Source organism: Perissodus microlepis, chromosome 3, assembly GCF_051167445.1.
Source record: "Perissodus microlepis isolate ML-2025 ecotype Zambia chromosome 3, ASM5116744v1, whole genome shotgun sequence".
NCBI classification, from domain to species: Eukaryota; Metazoa; Chordata; class Actinopteri; order Cichliformes; family Cichlidae; genus Perissodus; species Perissodus microlepis.
This window is the reverse complement of record NC_140463.1, coordinates 9,753,269-9,769,693: the sequence shown is the minus strand read 5'-3', so window position 1 is coordinate 9,769,693 and position 16,425 is coordinate 9,753,269.

The following is a 16,425-nucleotide window of genomic DNA, read 5'->3' as shown; positions in this document are numbered from 1 at the left end:
AAAATGTGACGTCATTCAGGGGTAAAACCGCAAAGGATTCTGGGAACGCGTGGCAAGCGGTACTAGTGCGCGCAATCTTTCAATTGAAATCAGTTACACAGCGATAAAAAGAAACAAAAAATGGCAAGACACTGTTGTATTATTAACTGCAATAGCCGGTCGCATGACAGCCACGGGAAGCCGACGGGTAAAGAGATCAGTTGTTATCGGATTACGTCGTTGAAGAGAAATTGTTCAAGCCACGTTTCCGAAGTAAGAAAGAGCCGACGGATGGCCTGGATTGCAGCCATTCAAAGACCAAATATAACGTCCCAGAACACTCCAGCTCACATGTTAGTCTGCTCCAAGTATTTCCACAACCTAGCCTAGCTAAATAGATTTTAAGCAATATTTAGTGTGGACAGGCTAACTCAATGTAAGAAAGTGTTTATTGATTAAGTTATACACAGTTTACATAAAGTTACCATAAACAACCTCTTCTTCTTGTGTTGTGTTTCATAGTAGTAAAGGTATTTTTTTCCGTAGGTGGCCAAGATGTTGATAAAAGTAAAACAGAGAGACAAAGAAATATGCAAAATTGGAAGAAGTCAGCTTCACAGATTTTGTGAGAGCAGGTAAGTTATGGTTTGGACTAAGTCATTAAAGAGGAAATGATAATGTTGTTAGTAACTGAGTGATGATTTTACTTCAGTGCAGCAGAAGTTTCTCATACCAGAAAATGCAGCACTGAAAGTCACAGATGAGCAGGGTATAGAGGTGGATGAGGATGTCTTTCCTGCACTTGCAGCAGTCAAAGAGGTGTGTTTTGTCATCTATACAGGTGAAGGTAAGTAAATATATGCTCTGATAGATTTTGAAGGATTTGATTTGTACAGTTACTCTTAAATAAACATTTTTAATTTGTCTAATATCCTGTGGTAACAATCACAAAATGCTGTTTTCATGGCTCAACAGTAAGTTGGATTTATCACATGCATTTCAGACATCCTGGAAACACAATCATCCAAGAAGCTGCGTGACTGCTCACACCTTGTGGTATGTAAATTGTATATTACCATAATAAAATACAAAATAACCCTCTGTTCTCCTGGGAGAAAGTATAATTTAATCAAAGCGTGCAATTTACTGGACCTGTGTGCATAAATGGTGCACACAGGGCCTTATTTGTTGTTATTAGTGGTGTTGTGTTTTTGATTGTATATACCTTATATTCTAATATTTTTATTTGTCACCCTCAGATTTGACTGTCCTGAAGCAACATGTGGAAGAGCCCTCCTCTCCAAGTCTAACAGATACATTGTCTGTCTCAACCACCAGCAGTCAGAGCAGTGACACAAGTGATGCCGGACTTCAAATGGTTCAGCCTCTATTGGACAGCATACATGAAATAAATGTAGATACAGTACTTAATTGACTTATACTTGACTCTTTCGTTGCCATTACTTGAAAAAGCTTAAACACGAAGATAAAACAGATTAGAGAAAAATAATTTAATATAGTATTTCATGTAGTTTGCTCTGCAACTGTAGTGTGTAATAAGACTTGCTCTCTCTCTCTCTCTCTCTACAAATATATAGCTGTTTTTGTTATGTATGTTAACCATGAAACGTGTTTCCATGATCACTGTCCTGCTTTTCAGGTAAATGAAGCCATTTCTAAGAAGATACTGGTCCTAGAAAGGGAGAAAGTAAGACATTTCAAATGTTTTGATGCCCAAATGTCATATGGGTGTGATTCACAATTTTATGTTCTGTGAGAGAGTTGCATTACTTAATTTGTTGGCTTGATGGAGACTTTACAGAGTCTTCCTCACGTTAACACTGCATTACAAGAAGTGCTTATTCTGTAGTCATTTTTTTCCTTTAATTCTGTTTTTTTTTTTCTTTTCGCCCAATGTTAGGCCTATCTGACCTCAACTGTTTAGCTGCCAATAATGGTGGATGTTATGCTATTACAGTAAACTCACCTCTTCTCATTGGCTTTTAGCAAGGTTTAACTTATTGTTTTAACTTATTGTTTTATCAGTGAGGTGTTTTATGTACTTGTGTTTTATTGTATTTTATATTTGTATTTTATTGTACAGCACTTTGGTCAGCCTTGGTTGTTTTTAAATGTGCTCTATAAATAAACTTGACTTGACTTGACTTGACTACTGTTACACAGAATCTATGTTAATCCATGCAGCATTCATATTTGAATATGTTATTTTTTTATAAATAAAATTCATATATTCATAATAATCAGTATTGTGTTTTTGTAGTAATTTGCACCTAAAACCTAAAACTTTTTTCATTTGATGAGTAACACTATAAAAGAGTTAATATCAAACTTAACTCTAGTTATGAGTTAAATTTTACTCTATATGGTAGGAGAAATTTTACTCCATGAGAGTTTAGTTTTAACTCCTATAAAGAGTTGAAAAATCAACTCCCGGAAAAGAGTTACTCTAACTCTGCACTAGAGTTCATTTGATGGTCACGCATGTACACTCAAATGTAGTTTATCTGAACTCCCAGAGAGTTTATTCCAAATACCAGAATTTGCTGTGTAGTAGCAGCCTTCTCATTTCTTTGTGTTGTTTTGTGCTGTGTTTTACAGGCCCACAGAGGAGGACAGCTCCGAGGCGGATGAGTGACGGGTCCCAGGACGGTCCATCGGCGATGGAGCTGGCCATCCTGGAGTCCCTGAAGAGGCCACACCTTCTCCAACGGAGCATTTCCTCGTCAGCCTTGTTTCTGAAAACAGCACAGCTGTGTTAAATTTGGAAACATTGGACCAGAGCAATCAGTAGTTTTCTGATGAGGCAGCAGGCTCTCCAGTGCAGAAACAATGGTGTTATTTTTCTCCTCCTTCTCCCTGAGGCTCTTCCACTTTAAGCTGGTCCTTTTTATTCCTGTCTCTCTGCAAATAGTTATATTTTATATATTTATGTTTAATGTTTTTCTGTTTGAGAATTTTAATATTATTTGAAATAATTTTTCATAATGACTGTCTCAATTCTACTACACAGCAAATGTTGGCACACAACTTGACACATATAGAATTTCATATTATTCTAATGACAAAATATGCTAATAAAGTGGGATGCAAAAGTTTGGGCAACCTTGTTCATGGCCATTATTTTCCTGTATAAATAATTGGTTGTTACAATAAAAAAATGTCAGTTAAATATATCATATAGGAGTCACACACAGTGATATTTGAGACGTGAAATGAAGTTTATTGGAATTACAGAACGTGTGCAATAATTGTTTAAACAAAATCAAGCAGGTGCATAAATTTGGGCACCACAAAAAAAGAAATGAAATAAATATTTAGTGTATATCAATGTGTGTGTCTCCTATATGATATATGGGGTGCCTTTGTCTGGACGTGCTTCCCATCCAGCAGTAGCGGTTTTTGATACGGGTGACACGGGCGGTAGCCCGGAGCGGCATCGTGGTGGGTGGCGGCATCACAGGCATCGGCGGGAAAAAAAAATAAATAAATGAAAAAAATGCTCGTACTAATAGAGGCTCATGCTGCCCCGACATCAGCCAGCTCATGGCTGGAAATGGCATAGGCACTGATCGGTTTTCTATCGCACAATTGCTGGGAGTAAGGGTGCCCTCCGTTTGCGAGGTGCGCCTGCTGCTTGCGGCACAGGGACGAGAGGGCGGGATGGGGGGAGATTCACTGGTTGGCTGGAGCAGCATCTAATTACCAACTCGCAAAATAAAACAAAATAAAAACAAAATAAAAACAAAACAACACACACGAAAACACCAGACATTATGATACAGACTTATAATTTGAACCAATGTTTTTTCGAAACGTGAAAAGTGAGCGCGAGAGCCCTCGGTGCGCCTAATTGCTGCTGAAGTCAAAGTAAACTTTGTCGTCTCCGCTATAGTATACAGTCCAGTATACAGAGAGAAGAGACGGCGAGGCTCCAGTTACAGCAGTGCAAGTAAACAAACAATAAATATAAGAAGAGTAAGACAATAAACATACACAATTTAAAATTTATAATTTTCAGTTTTATGATTTAAAGTCTCACACACAATCCGTCGAAAGGGGAGGGACACCTGCTGCTTCCAAATAGAGCACATTTCATTCATAATGTTGTAAATCCAAACCCATTATGTATTCATGATCTGAATCCTGGGTTGTGCAAAATCCCAGAAATACACCTTAGACAGAGTGAATCTGTGAACTAAGGTGTAGGTCTATTAGCTTAAGTTGTGGTGATCCTCGGGTTGGTGGATTTGTGCTCATACTGGAGGGCAAAATTAAAACCAATGGAAGATGGGCAAGAAAAGTTGAAAGCCATCAGGTGCATCAGTTTAGAAAAAATAGAAAAGAAGAGGAGGAGAAACGAGCAAAAGATACAGGTAAGCAGATGTGTCATGTATCCTGAAACAATCAGAATACTTTAGAGGGAGTGTTCGCCTGGGGCGCCAAACAGGCTAGGACCACCACTGCCATCCAGAGCTTCACAGCAGAGAGGAAAGTTCTAGCGCTCCTGGAATCCCTCTGCGATGGACCGCCAGCCTCCAGGTGAAGGCACAGCCATGAAGTCGTCCACTAGACAGTCCCAGATAGCCGTCGCTACCTGGGGGATGATCTGGCTCACAGTGGACACACCAACTCTGAAACTGAATGCGATGGTCATAAAGGAGCCCCCGGTGGCAAGGAATCTGGACAAAATTGTTCAAAATTAGTATTATGTGTACTGCAGTTACAAGATACATTATTCAAATTCCAAAATACTTTTGTGATGTCAGATTTAAATTACAAAACAAACCTTATATAAAACATTTTGTAATTATAAGGATAATTACATGATATATTAGATATAATATAAAACAGTCAGTTGTGTTTTGTTTTAACTTTACCATATCATAATTTTATTTGTAGCAACCTTTACCCCTACAGTTTGCCAATCACTCATAATTCCTAGACATGTCAATCGGGTAGGAATAAAGTCATTAATAGAAATAAAGAGTTGTATGTTGACATGTAGCCCTTTCCTTGCTTAAATCATTGTTAATATTTTTGAAAAGTTAACCTGTGATAAGACAGCATATCAAGATAGAATATGCTAGATCAGTGGTAGGCAACCTTTCTGATGACGAGTGCCATTTAAAATTTCCTCAGAAGTCAGTGTGCCACATGATTGCATTAGCAATAAATTTAATAACGCTCTATAGTAACGGTTACACGCTATATAGAACAACTTTATAGAATTATATTTGTTCGCAGACCAAATACAGGTAAAGTTCAGGAGCAATGAAGACAGTGCACTCCGTTTGCCTCTCAGATTGCATCTGAAAAGGGGGCGGAAGTCCATCCCCCTAAAGCAACTGGGTTGCACCTGCCTTGAAATAATATTTCCACCTGAGGTGTTGCTCCATTTTTTTGTACCTTCTGTACAGTTCATGTGACAAAATAATATACTGGTTAAATTGGTCATGTTACCAAAGTCATTTTGAATATTAATAGCCACAGAAAATAACTGATAAACAAATTAAATAAATTAAATTAAATGATTAACACAAAAGTGGCCATGCATTTTGGGTGTGCCACATGTACAACAGAAAATGCTAATTCTATTTATGGTCTTCTCACAACAATAATAAGAAAAAAAACTGGGCCAATATGGCATGTTTGTTAATACACTCTGATCTCTGGTCTCCCACTCAGAGACACAGGTCTCCGAGTGTCCAGCATTCAGATGGCTACCTGAGGACACTCTTCATGTGAGAGAAAATCTGCTCACACAGATATGTAGAGCCAAATACTGTCAATAAGGCCTCTGCAATGTTCTGAAGACAGTTAAACTTGTCAGGTAGTGATGTCTAGCAGGTGACAATGCAAGCTCCATGAACACGCACAGCTATGGATTCCAGCTGCTTCGATGTTATATGTATGATTTCTATACATTTTATGTCAGATAAAAACTTTGGTTGTAAGCTTCAGATAATTATTTATTAAAAGCTAGATATTTTAAATGAGAAAAAGAAAGAAAAGTGTTTCTTTGTGCCCCCCTTTCCCTGTTAATGCCCTCCCTGGCCCCCTGGCAAAACTTTGCTAGACCCACCCCTTCACAGTTACCAGCTGTCAGCTACATAAAAAAAAGGATCCTGGTGTTATTTGTCTCTCAGAAACAGTTCATAACTTCCCTTCAACTCATTCATGTCACCTAAAGGTAACCCTGTTTCTCCATCACCTCTTCAGCTCTGATGATTCAGTAAGGACATCTCCTGGTTTCATCTTCATGTTTCCCTCTCACCACATGTACAAACCGATATCGTGACCAGCAGCTTTTACAGCTGTGGCTCCAGCAAACATCAGCTACTAGAAAGTAATATTAAATACATTCTAACAACAGCTGATCAAGCTTAAATGTGCTGCTGTTGTTTAGCGCGACATTCGGCGGTTTCCTCTTTCTGGCGCAAAGTGGGTGATAAACAAACGAGAAAAAAGCCGATCAGCTGATCATTGATCCGTTTCATGATTGAAGTAGCAACAGGCGAGAGGGGGAGAGAATGAGAGAAGAAGAGGCAGCTGTGCAGCGTAAAGACACAGAATAACTCCAGCTTTGTGTATTTTTCCATTCTAGCTGAAGTCCGGGACAAACTGTTCCTTTTCACCTCAACACGAAACGAGTAATATTTTCTCTCAATACGGGACGATTCCATGTTTTTATGGGACGGTTGGAAACTCTACTAACTAACCTTATGAATTAAATAAAGTTCACTATCAATAACATCATAGCACCCACCCAGCTGTATAGAAACTCTGTCATGCTAGCTAGTACACAGTACCTTAACTTGGTTTATATCTGACCCAGATACACTACAGGTCATAACTTCTTACCTGAAGTTCAGTTCACCTGACACTCAGAGCTGCCGCCTCTGGTCTCTCTGAATGACTGTAGAAAACATGGAAGACACGACAGCGCCTCCTCCCATTGTGCAAAAATGAAGCGTCCCGTAAAAAATGGAATCGTCACGTATTCAGAGAAAATATTACGCGTTTTGTATCGAGGCAAAAAGGAACAGTTTGTCCAGGACTTCAGTTAGAATGGAAAAAGACACAATGTCACGGTCTGGCTGGCAGACCGTGGGGATATGGGGAATGAGGACCCAGGCACGGTTCTCTGTGTATAAACAGTGTGTTTATTTACAGTGATGGAAACAATAACAGTAGATACCTGTGCTCTCCCGTGACTCCCGTGTCGTGTCTTCCCAAAAAGTCCGTGCTCCGTGTTCTCCACTCTTGTGTGTCCACACACACCCCGTGCCTGCTGCCCTCCGATGTTCCACACTCCTCCTGAGGGGAAAATAACAGAGGCAGCCGTCAAGACACTTAATTCCAGTAGGCATACACTCACAGACTCAACTAAGCAGAAGACTAACGTGGAGTCTCATGGAACAATCCCACATCGTGAGAGCTCCAAGACTCTCTAAGTAGCTCCCCCAATGAGCCCTGATCAGCGGCAGGTGTGTAGCTTTGGGTGTGGCCAGTCTCCTAGCAGGGCCACACCCACCAGGCCTGAAGGCGCCTGTAAACCAGTGTACATACGCACCCGTACACACACACACACACACACTCACATCTACAAGCATGGAAAAGAGCAGCAGCAACACCAAAAATACATATAATATCACCAGTCCATGACTGCCCAGGGATCCTGGGTCGCTCAGACCGGGCGGCAGGGGTTCCAGGACGGAGGGCCAGAACCAAAACAAGCAAAAACAACAAAACAACAAACCCTCCCAGTTCACAGTCCCAAAGTCAGACCGCGCATCCCGCAGCAGTGCAAAAAAAAGAAAGAAAAACGGCACAAAACAGTCTCAGGCGCCCCATCTACAACAAAAGAGTCCAGGTGGCCTACCTCGGGTCCCGTGACGGCAGTATGATGCTTTAGGCGGCCGACCTCGAGTCCAGTGGGGGCAGCGTTGCGGCTCCAGCGGGCGGCCATGGATCCGGCAGCAGCAGCAGAACGGTTCTGGGGGCCTGCCACTGATCCAGTGGCGGCGGCGCTGCTCCTCCAGCGGCTTGCCCCAGGTCCACTGGCGGCAGCGCTGCTCCTCCGGCGGCTTGCCCCGGGTCCGACGGCAATGACGCTGCTCCTCCGGCGGTCTGCCCCGGGTCCGACGGCAACGGCGCTGCTCCGGTGAGCAACAGCGAGGAGTGGCACATGGCCTATGAATCGCTAGTCGCTGACGTGGACGCGCTGGATGTGGATGGCGCGCTAGACGTGGAGGTCCCTCCGGCTTGCTGACCTCCAGCTTCGGCTGAGCGGGTCCCTCCAGCTGCGGCGCTTGCTCCGGCTCCGGCTCGCTGAGCTGCTCCTCCGGCTCCTGCTTGCTGAGCTCCAGCACCTGCTCCGGCTCCTCGACTGGCGGCACAGGCTCCTCCCGCTCGCCGAGCTCCTGCTCCGGCTCGCAGGGCTCCTCAGCTGGCGGTGCGAGCTCCTCCGGCTTGCCGAGCTCCAGCTCGGGCGGCGCGAGCTCCTCCGGCTCACCGAGCTCCGGCGGCGCAAGTGAGGAACGCCGGCGGCGCCAACGTCGTTTCTGGGTAGACGTCAGGGCCGGCGTGTCAGGCTGTGAATCCACCAGCTGACTGGGCTGGTGAGCAGCCTGAGTAGGAGAGTGGAGGGTAGAGAGTAAGAAGTCCAAGACGACTGGATTAAGGGAGTCCACCAGCCAGGGGAATTTAACAAGCGTCTCCTGCAGCCGCCTCTCCACGGCGTGACGCAAACCTTCCGCGGGCTTCTCCCACCATAACTCACAGAGTCTGTAAACCCTGTCTCTTTTGGCTCTCAGCGAAGGCGGTCGCACTTTTTTCCTCTCCTGCCCTTATCTTCCCTGCTTAGCTTCTTATGTCCTTGTCTTGTGTTTTTATTTACTTTTCCCTGAACACTCTCTCACAGTCTGTTCTCTAAAACCTAAAAGATGAATTATGGATTTGATCAACTGGTCTCTGAATGCAATTGACACCCCTTCTCAACGAGAAGTCTGGGCTTGGGTGACCCTGACTGCTGAAGAAATCTACCTCTTCGGAACCATGGTAACAGGGTTCTTGCTGATCGGAGCTGGCTTGGCCCTGGCTTATCGAAGAATTAAGGAAGCGGAACCGGCTGTTCAAACCCCCACAAGGCTGCCCGCTGGGATTGAAATGATGGGATGAGGCGTGAGTTTTCAAAATGGGCTCATTGAGTGCAGCACGGAGAAGATCCTGGAGAACGCACGGCTGCCGTGAATACTCAGAACAAGACCTCTGAGTGAAAAACTGGATTACATCTGGAGGGGCTATCTTGAATAACACCTTTGAGCGCAAACTGGATCAAATCTTGGGAAGTGCACTGCGGTCGTGAGTTCTCAGAACCTGCTCTTTGAGCAAAAAGAATGACAACATCACGGAACGTAAGTTTGGATAACATCATAGAAAGCTCACGGCTCTCCAACGGGAGATTGAGAGACCAGTGTTGGACTGTTAGAACAGCTTTGAAATTCATATGAGTTGTTCGTACTAAAGTAAAAAAACACCATCAATTCATGCGGATACCCTTTCGGCGCCAGCTGCGGCCTCAAGGCTGGAGCTGAACAAAACACCCTGATAACGACTGTGTTTAGAGTGTTCCCCCCATCCCATGCAAGGCCACCTGGGTTGGCTGGAAGACTGTTTACTTAGCCTGGCAGGGCGAAGGATACGGTCTCAGCTGAACTCTGGACACACACACACACATACACTGATATGCACACACTGATCCCCCCTCCCTTTCCAAATGCCTTTGATGCTTGTGCCCTACCGGGGAAGATGGCAGCCGACTGGACCAGCGCAGACATGCTGCAGGACCGGATGCGCTGTCTACACCGGCTTTCTCTTACCCTTTACCCGCCCCTGTTGCTTGTCTTGTGTTTCTATGGTGTATTGATAGTCATGTGCTTTTTGTGCTGAGGTGTTTTTTCTGTTATCAAACTGTTCTCCCACTAGGAGCTCAGTCTTAGTGGAGTTTTTTTTTCTCCTCCTCTTACCTCATGTTATGTATTTTCGTTGTTTTTTTCCTATCAGCCTACCTTTCTGACATGTCTCCCCAATGTGATGTTTGTGTAAAGTTGGTCAGAAGGTTCCTTTGTAAGTGTGCATGCGCCACTAGCGTGTTGCCTGCTGTAATCCTAATTTCCTTCGGGATTAATAAAGTATTCTGATTCTGATAATCTCCCTCCTGAGCCTCTCCTCAGAGACCGCTGGGTCCATGTCTGGCGGGATCATTCTGTCACGGTCTGTGTTGGCAGACTGTGGGGATGTGGGGAAAGGAGGACCCAGTCGCGGTACTCTGCGATGCAAACAGTGCTTTTTATTTACAGCGAAAACTGTACACACAATAATACATCCCCGTGTGCTCCCGACTTCCACTCCGTGTTTTCTCCCAGTGTTTGTGCTCGTGTGTCCGCTCCCTCATGCCAGTGCACTCTGTGTCTGCTGCCCTCTAGTTCCAGCAATCCTCCTGGGAAAAACAGAGGCAGCCGTTAGTACCCTCAACTACACAGTTAGGGTCACACAAACAGACCAGCTGGAGAACTGACGGGAAGTCTCACAAAATGATCCCGCGCCAGTGGGAGCTCAAAGACTCTCCTATGTAGCTCCCCCGACAAGCCCTGATCAGCAGCAGGTGTGTGGCAGGAGCTTCAGGTGTGGCCAGTCCCCTAGCAGGGCCACACCCACCAGGCCTGCAGGTGCTTGACATCCATCTTACAGCCAAACACATATATACACACACACCCCCACACATACCTGCCTAAACAGAAATGGGGACACAGAACAGCAGCACAGTATCACCTATAACATATAATAATATAATTCATAACTGCTCAGGGACCCTGGGTCGCTCCGACCCAGGGTCCCTGACACACAATGCTGGAGTTTTTCTGCATCTTTATGCCGTCAGCTGCCTCTTCTCTTATTCTCTCCCCTCCCTTTCCTGTTGCTACTTCAATCATGAAACTGATCAATTATCACCTGATTGGCTTTTCTCTCTTGTTCGTTTATCGCCCACTTTGCGCTAGAAAGAGGAAACCAGCGGTTGTCGCGCTAAACAACAGCAGCACGTTTATGCAGCTTGATCAGCTGATGTTTGCTGGAGCCACAGCTGTAAAAGCTGCTGTAGATGATATTGGTTTGATATGTGGTGAGAGGGAAACATAAAGATGGAACCAGGAGATGTCCTTATTGAATCATCAGAGCTGAACAGGTCACTGAGAGACAAATAACACCAGGATCCTTTTCTACGTAGCTGACAGCTGGTAACTGTGCAGGGGCGGGTCTAGCAAAGTTTTGCCAGGGGGCCAGGTAGGGCATTAACAAGGAAAGGGGGCACAAAGAAATACTTTTCTTTCTTATTCTCTTTAAAAATGTGTAGCTTTTAATGAATAATTATCTGAATCTTACAACTAAAGTTTTATTTGATGTAAAATGTAAAGAAATCATACATATACCAGGAAGACAGTGTACATCAGTGTTTGTTCATTTACTGCATTTTGTTGATTGATGAAAATATGGTGATTTTCAGCTAGCAGGGCTCAAATTAGAACAGAGGTCAGTCGTATTTGTAGGTTATTGCCAATAACCTTTAACTATTTAAATACATTTTGCTAAAGTGACTTTAATGTCTCCTGTTTTAGAACAAAATAAGAGAAAACAGATAACCGCTGTTGTGATACCTTTTATCTCTTGCCTGGGTTTGTTGGTTTTGTCAGGTCAAGTAATACAAAAAAGGACTGGCTTTGTTGAGCTTTCTCAGTAAAAACACTCACACAGGTACACACTTGTATTTTTTGTAGTAAATTTACATTCTGGCAATTTAAGCTCACCGTCTGCAAACTTAAAATGTTCAAGGTTACAGAAAACAAACTGAAGCAGAATTAAGAGCTAAAAGTATATATTTGTTTTTTTATTAGTACCTGTGAGAACACTGTTTATACTTTGTTGTTCTCTCTGCAAAGGTTTCTATCAATATATCTCAGAAAGACACAGAAAACATTGATGGGAATAACGGTGTTACAAGTACTAACGGCGTTACTAACGGCAGACAGCAGCAAACGGCTCATCAGAAGAGGTCGAGGTGATGACTAAGTTTAACAACAATATTGCGAAAGAGTGCCAAAGCACTTTAACCACAAGCATTTTTTAACTAACTCATCTTTCTTGTAGAATTGTGCTCCAAATACACAACTTTGTGCTGACAAAATCACTAGTTATTCATTTACAAATCAATATTGTCTGTGTGATGGCATCAGCCACACAGGGGTAAATTAGTCCATTTTTTTTACTTTATTAGTTTGCTTTGCAGTTTTCTTCATTAATCATTTGGTTAAACCTAACACTGGTATTATGAGGCACGCACATAGTAACATTGTGTGGTTTTTCTAAAGTGTTTTGTTATATTAATTTTTGAGGGTTAAAATAAAGAAAACCCTTTTTGAAGACACTTTTTTTTTTTCTTTTTTTTCTTTTTTGCCTGTCCCATTTGGTTCTTTAGCCGTCAGAATTGTTGTCTGAGGACCAACAAGGATACCCAATGGATTTATTTTGCCAAATGGATCATCGTGGCATTGCCGTATTGGTCCATTTGATCGACCTTTGTTTTTATTATTTATTTTATTTTATTTTCAGTTGTTACAGACGGACATGAGACATGAGTGAGGCATAGGAAAGGGAGAGAGAAAGAGGAAGGAAAAGAAAAACAGAAGGGGAGAGGGACAGTGAGAAAGGGAAAAAAAAAATAAAAATAAAAAAAATAAAATAAAATAAAATCTCCTGGATCACCTGTTGAGAGAGAAAGAATAGAAAACAAGCAAAAAAAAAACCAAAGCAACTTTCTAAACACAACACCATCACATTAATCTAGCTAAGTGTAAACAGCAGTAAATACTAAATATTCAATGTTGTTGTGCAGCACGCAGGACAGACAGCGCACAATGTGCTTTGAAGTAGTAGCCAAGAAAGGTGTAATTTAAATCTACGAGCAGTGAACACCCGTGTGCATACCTGTGTGGATCAGCGTGCTTGTATTCAAATGGTTTCCACATGTAATGGTCTGCAAGAGGATGTAGAGAGCCATAGCCCCGTCCCCCAGGGCATGAAGCAGGCATGGAGGAGATCCAGGCCCCAGACATCCAGAGGCCCCAGAGTGCGAGAGCCCAAGGAGGACCACCGGAGGGGCATCCTTCGGGATTAATAAAGTATTCTGATTCTGATTCTGATCCATGCCACCCTCATGGGAAGGGCTGAGGATCCCCAGACGAGGCGTCACCCAGTAGGCACCGAGCAGAAGCTAGAGGGGGCTGCACCGGCGTGCCCGCCGGCTCTGCCGGCAGCCAGCTGTGCCAGAGTGAACCGAGCCGCAGGCCCAGAGGCCGGAGGCCCAAGGGTCCCCCGCACCCCGGAGGAGGCCTGACCGAGCAACAGGCGCCAGGCCCCGCCAGGTAGCCACCGGGAGTGAGCTGGTACATACCTGAGCGCCCAGCCCCGGACACCAAGAACCACCAATGCACCGACCCCTGAGGGCATCAGTCACCGGCAGGGAGTGTGGTGAGGGGAGATAGGCCTTGGAGGGCCTGGGAGTTCCCAGAGAGGTGGAGTCTAAGACCCGACCTGACATATAGACACAGACAAACAGGCACACACAGACACAAACATGCATTCCCACCCTCATGCACACATATACAAACACTCAGCACTCACCCAACGTAAGGATTGACATAAATGGACAAGTACACACAATCACACTCCCCAAACATACTCTATACCCCGGGTCCAGAACCCAGACCCAAGAGATGTTACCCTTCCCCCCGGGGTGGAGGCAAGCAGACCGTCCCAGGTTCCGCAGCAGCAGGAAGGCCAATCGTACAGCCAACATCTCCTCCCAGCCCCCCCGCCCCGATGGCTAATAGAGAACGGGGGTGTGTGAAGACCTCATACCTCCCTCTTCCCGCTCATGTGTTGCGTTGCTGCGTGTTGTTCTAAAGTGCATTTAAAACAAGGGAGAGCATGGTGCTGCTGCCAGAGAGCAGCAGGTGTTAGCGCGGCCCCTCCCGAGAACCCTCAATGTCTACATGGATTTAAAATTGAGAGGTGGGCACTGGCGCCAGAGGTAGGTTTGAGTACACAGACCGTCCACTGGACGCCGTTAACGTGCCCACCCTCAAGGCCCTATATATATGTGTGTGTGTTATGAGAGTGTAAGTAATGTGGATGTCTAAGTTGTGAGATAAAATTGAGGCACAGGTGGCCAGAAGGGGACAGGGGGGGTGCCTCACCTGCACCCTGGTGACACACCCACACCCCAAGGCCCTACCTGTGTGGGTGAGTGTGGTGGAGCGGGAAGAGAGGAAAAACCAAAATAACAACACTGGTCCGGCCGGCTTGAGTCAAACGATGATTTTAATGATCACACACGTGGGAGATGGACACCGTACGCAGACAGCATCAGATCTCAAAATGGTGGAGCATTGATCAAACTCTTATAGCCTCTAGTGGCCTCCACCTAATCATAAAAGCCTAAACATTCACATTCTTTCTCTCACACAGCGCCTAAGCTACGACCTTGGCTCCCTGTTTATCTGCTCCTGCTGAGATGGGACAGAAAACCTCTCCAGTATGTTCTGTTCTCTTCTAACCAGACAAATAAGGCGATGACTTTCTGCGAACAGTATTTCTTATAACTCAGCAGTATAATGCATCATAAAACAATATCATTCATTCACAATAAATCAGCAGGCTAATGTAATGCAAATCAGTTTAACAAATGCAATAGTTATCACCTTCTTCTAATTCAGGAGAATAATGCAAACTAAAACTACATAATAATTCACCATCTTTAATTAGGGGTATAACATGGCATAAAATAATATTATAATCCCACAGAGCCCAGGTCCATCCAGACCGGGGCCTACGGTAGCAGCACTGCCAAGCCCCACAGGACCCGGGGCAGCCCACCCTACCCCACCGCAGAGGAAACTGTACCCACCCCAACATTCAATCATCTCCCAGACTACACAAGACAACAGACACCCAGGTTAAGTTTATTCTCCACCTCTCCTATGTCTCTCCCCCACCTGCAGAGTGGACTCCTGCAAGGATGGAACAACCTCCCCGCCAGTTGGAGAGCCCCCCAGTTAGGCCGATGCACAAGAGGCCCCCTGCGCCAGGGCTGAGCCCCCGTGCACCCACCCGCCCACAACCTCAGCGACACACCGACGAGGACCAAAGCCCCCAAGGCCCAGCCAGAACCCCAGCAGGGAGGCGAAGCACCCCCGAACCCCAACCCCCCACGCCTGCCCCGGATCCACTCAGGGGCAGCCAGGCCACCAGGCCAGTAACCTACGTCCACCAGTACAGACCATCCTCCAGCCCCGCTGCACGCAGCCACGAGGGGAACAACCTCTAAGAGCGACCAGAGCCACTAACCAGGTTATGAACACAACCCCCGGGTTAAGCCCTCCAGGGATAACGTCTCTAGGGGTCCTCCAGGCGCCCTAAGCCCGTCCCAACTCCACATCAACCACAATAGCGAAGGCGGGACCAAACCACGACCCCCTACCCCCGCTAGGTGATGGAGCCGATCAAAGGAGCCCAGAGGGATTGATCTAATGTGGTGGCAGAGGCTATATCGAGACTAATGTGATCTATTAGATGGTTTCTATATTGGCTAGAATTAAGATTATATTTATTTTTCCAGTTCATGAGGACCGTTTTCTTGGCGATGCATAGGGCAGTAAAAACCATGTGGACTGTATTAGTTTCTGTAGTGACCTCATCCAATTTGCCCAACAAGTACACTAAAGGGGAGGTTGGAATTTTACATTTCAGACACTTTGATAAGTCTTCACATATCTCGTGCCAAAACTTCTGCACTGGTGGACAGAACCAAAGAGCGTGGATGTAATTGTCTGGTGTATTGCCTTGACAGTGTGAGCAGTTGTTGGAAGATGTAAAGCCCATCTTGAACATCCAATGACCTGTATAGTGCACTCTATGTAGTATTTTGTATTGTATTAATTGCAGACTGGGATTTTTAATCAATTTAAAGATTTTTAAGCATACCTGAGACCAGAAGTTTTGGTCTAAGCTGACTGATAAATCTGCTTCCCACTTTGCAATAGGAAGGGATATTGATTCATCTAATTTAGAAAGTGTTCTGTATATTTTAGATAATGATTTGGGGGATTTAAGAGTAAGAAAATGTACCGCACTTGGTGGTGTTTGTAATTCAACTTGACTGAGGTTAAATTTCTTTTTTACTATGGATTTAATTTGTTGATATTCTAAAAATCTTTTCTTGTTGATCCCATATTGTGCAACTAGTCTGTCAAATGGAATAAATTCTGTTCCCTCTAATATATGTTCTAAGTATTTAATTCCTTTACAACT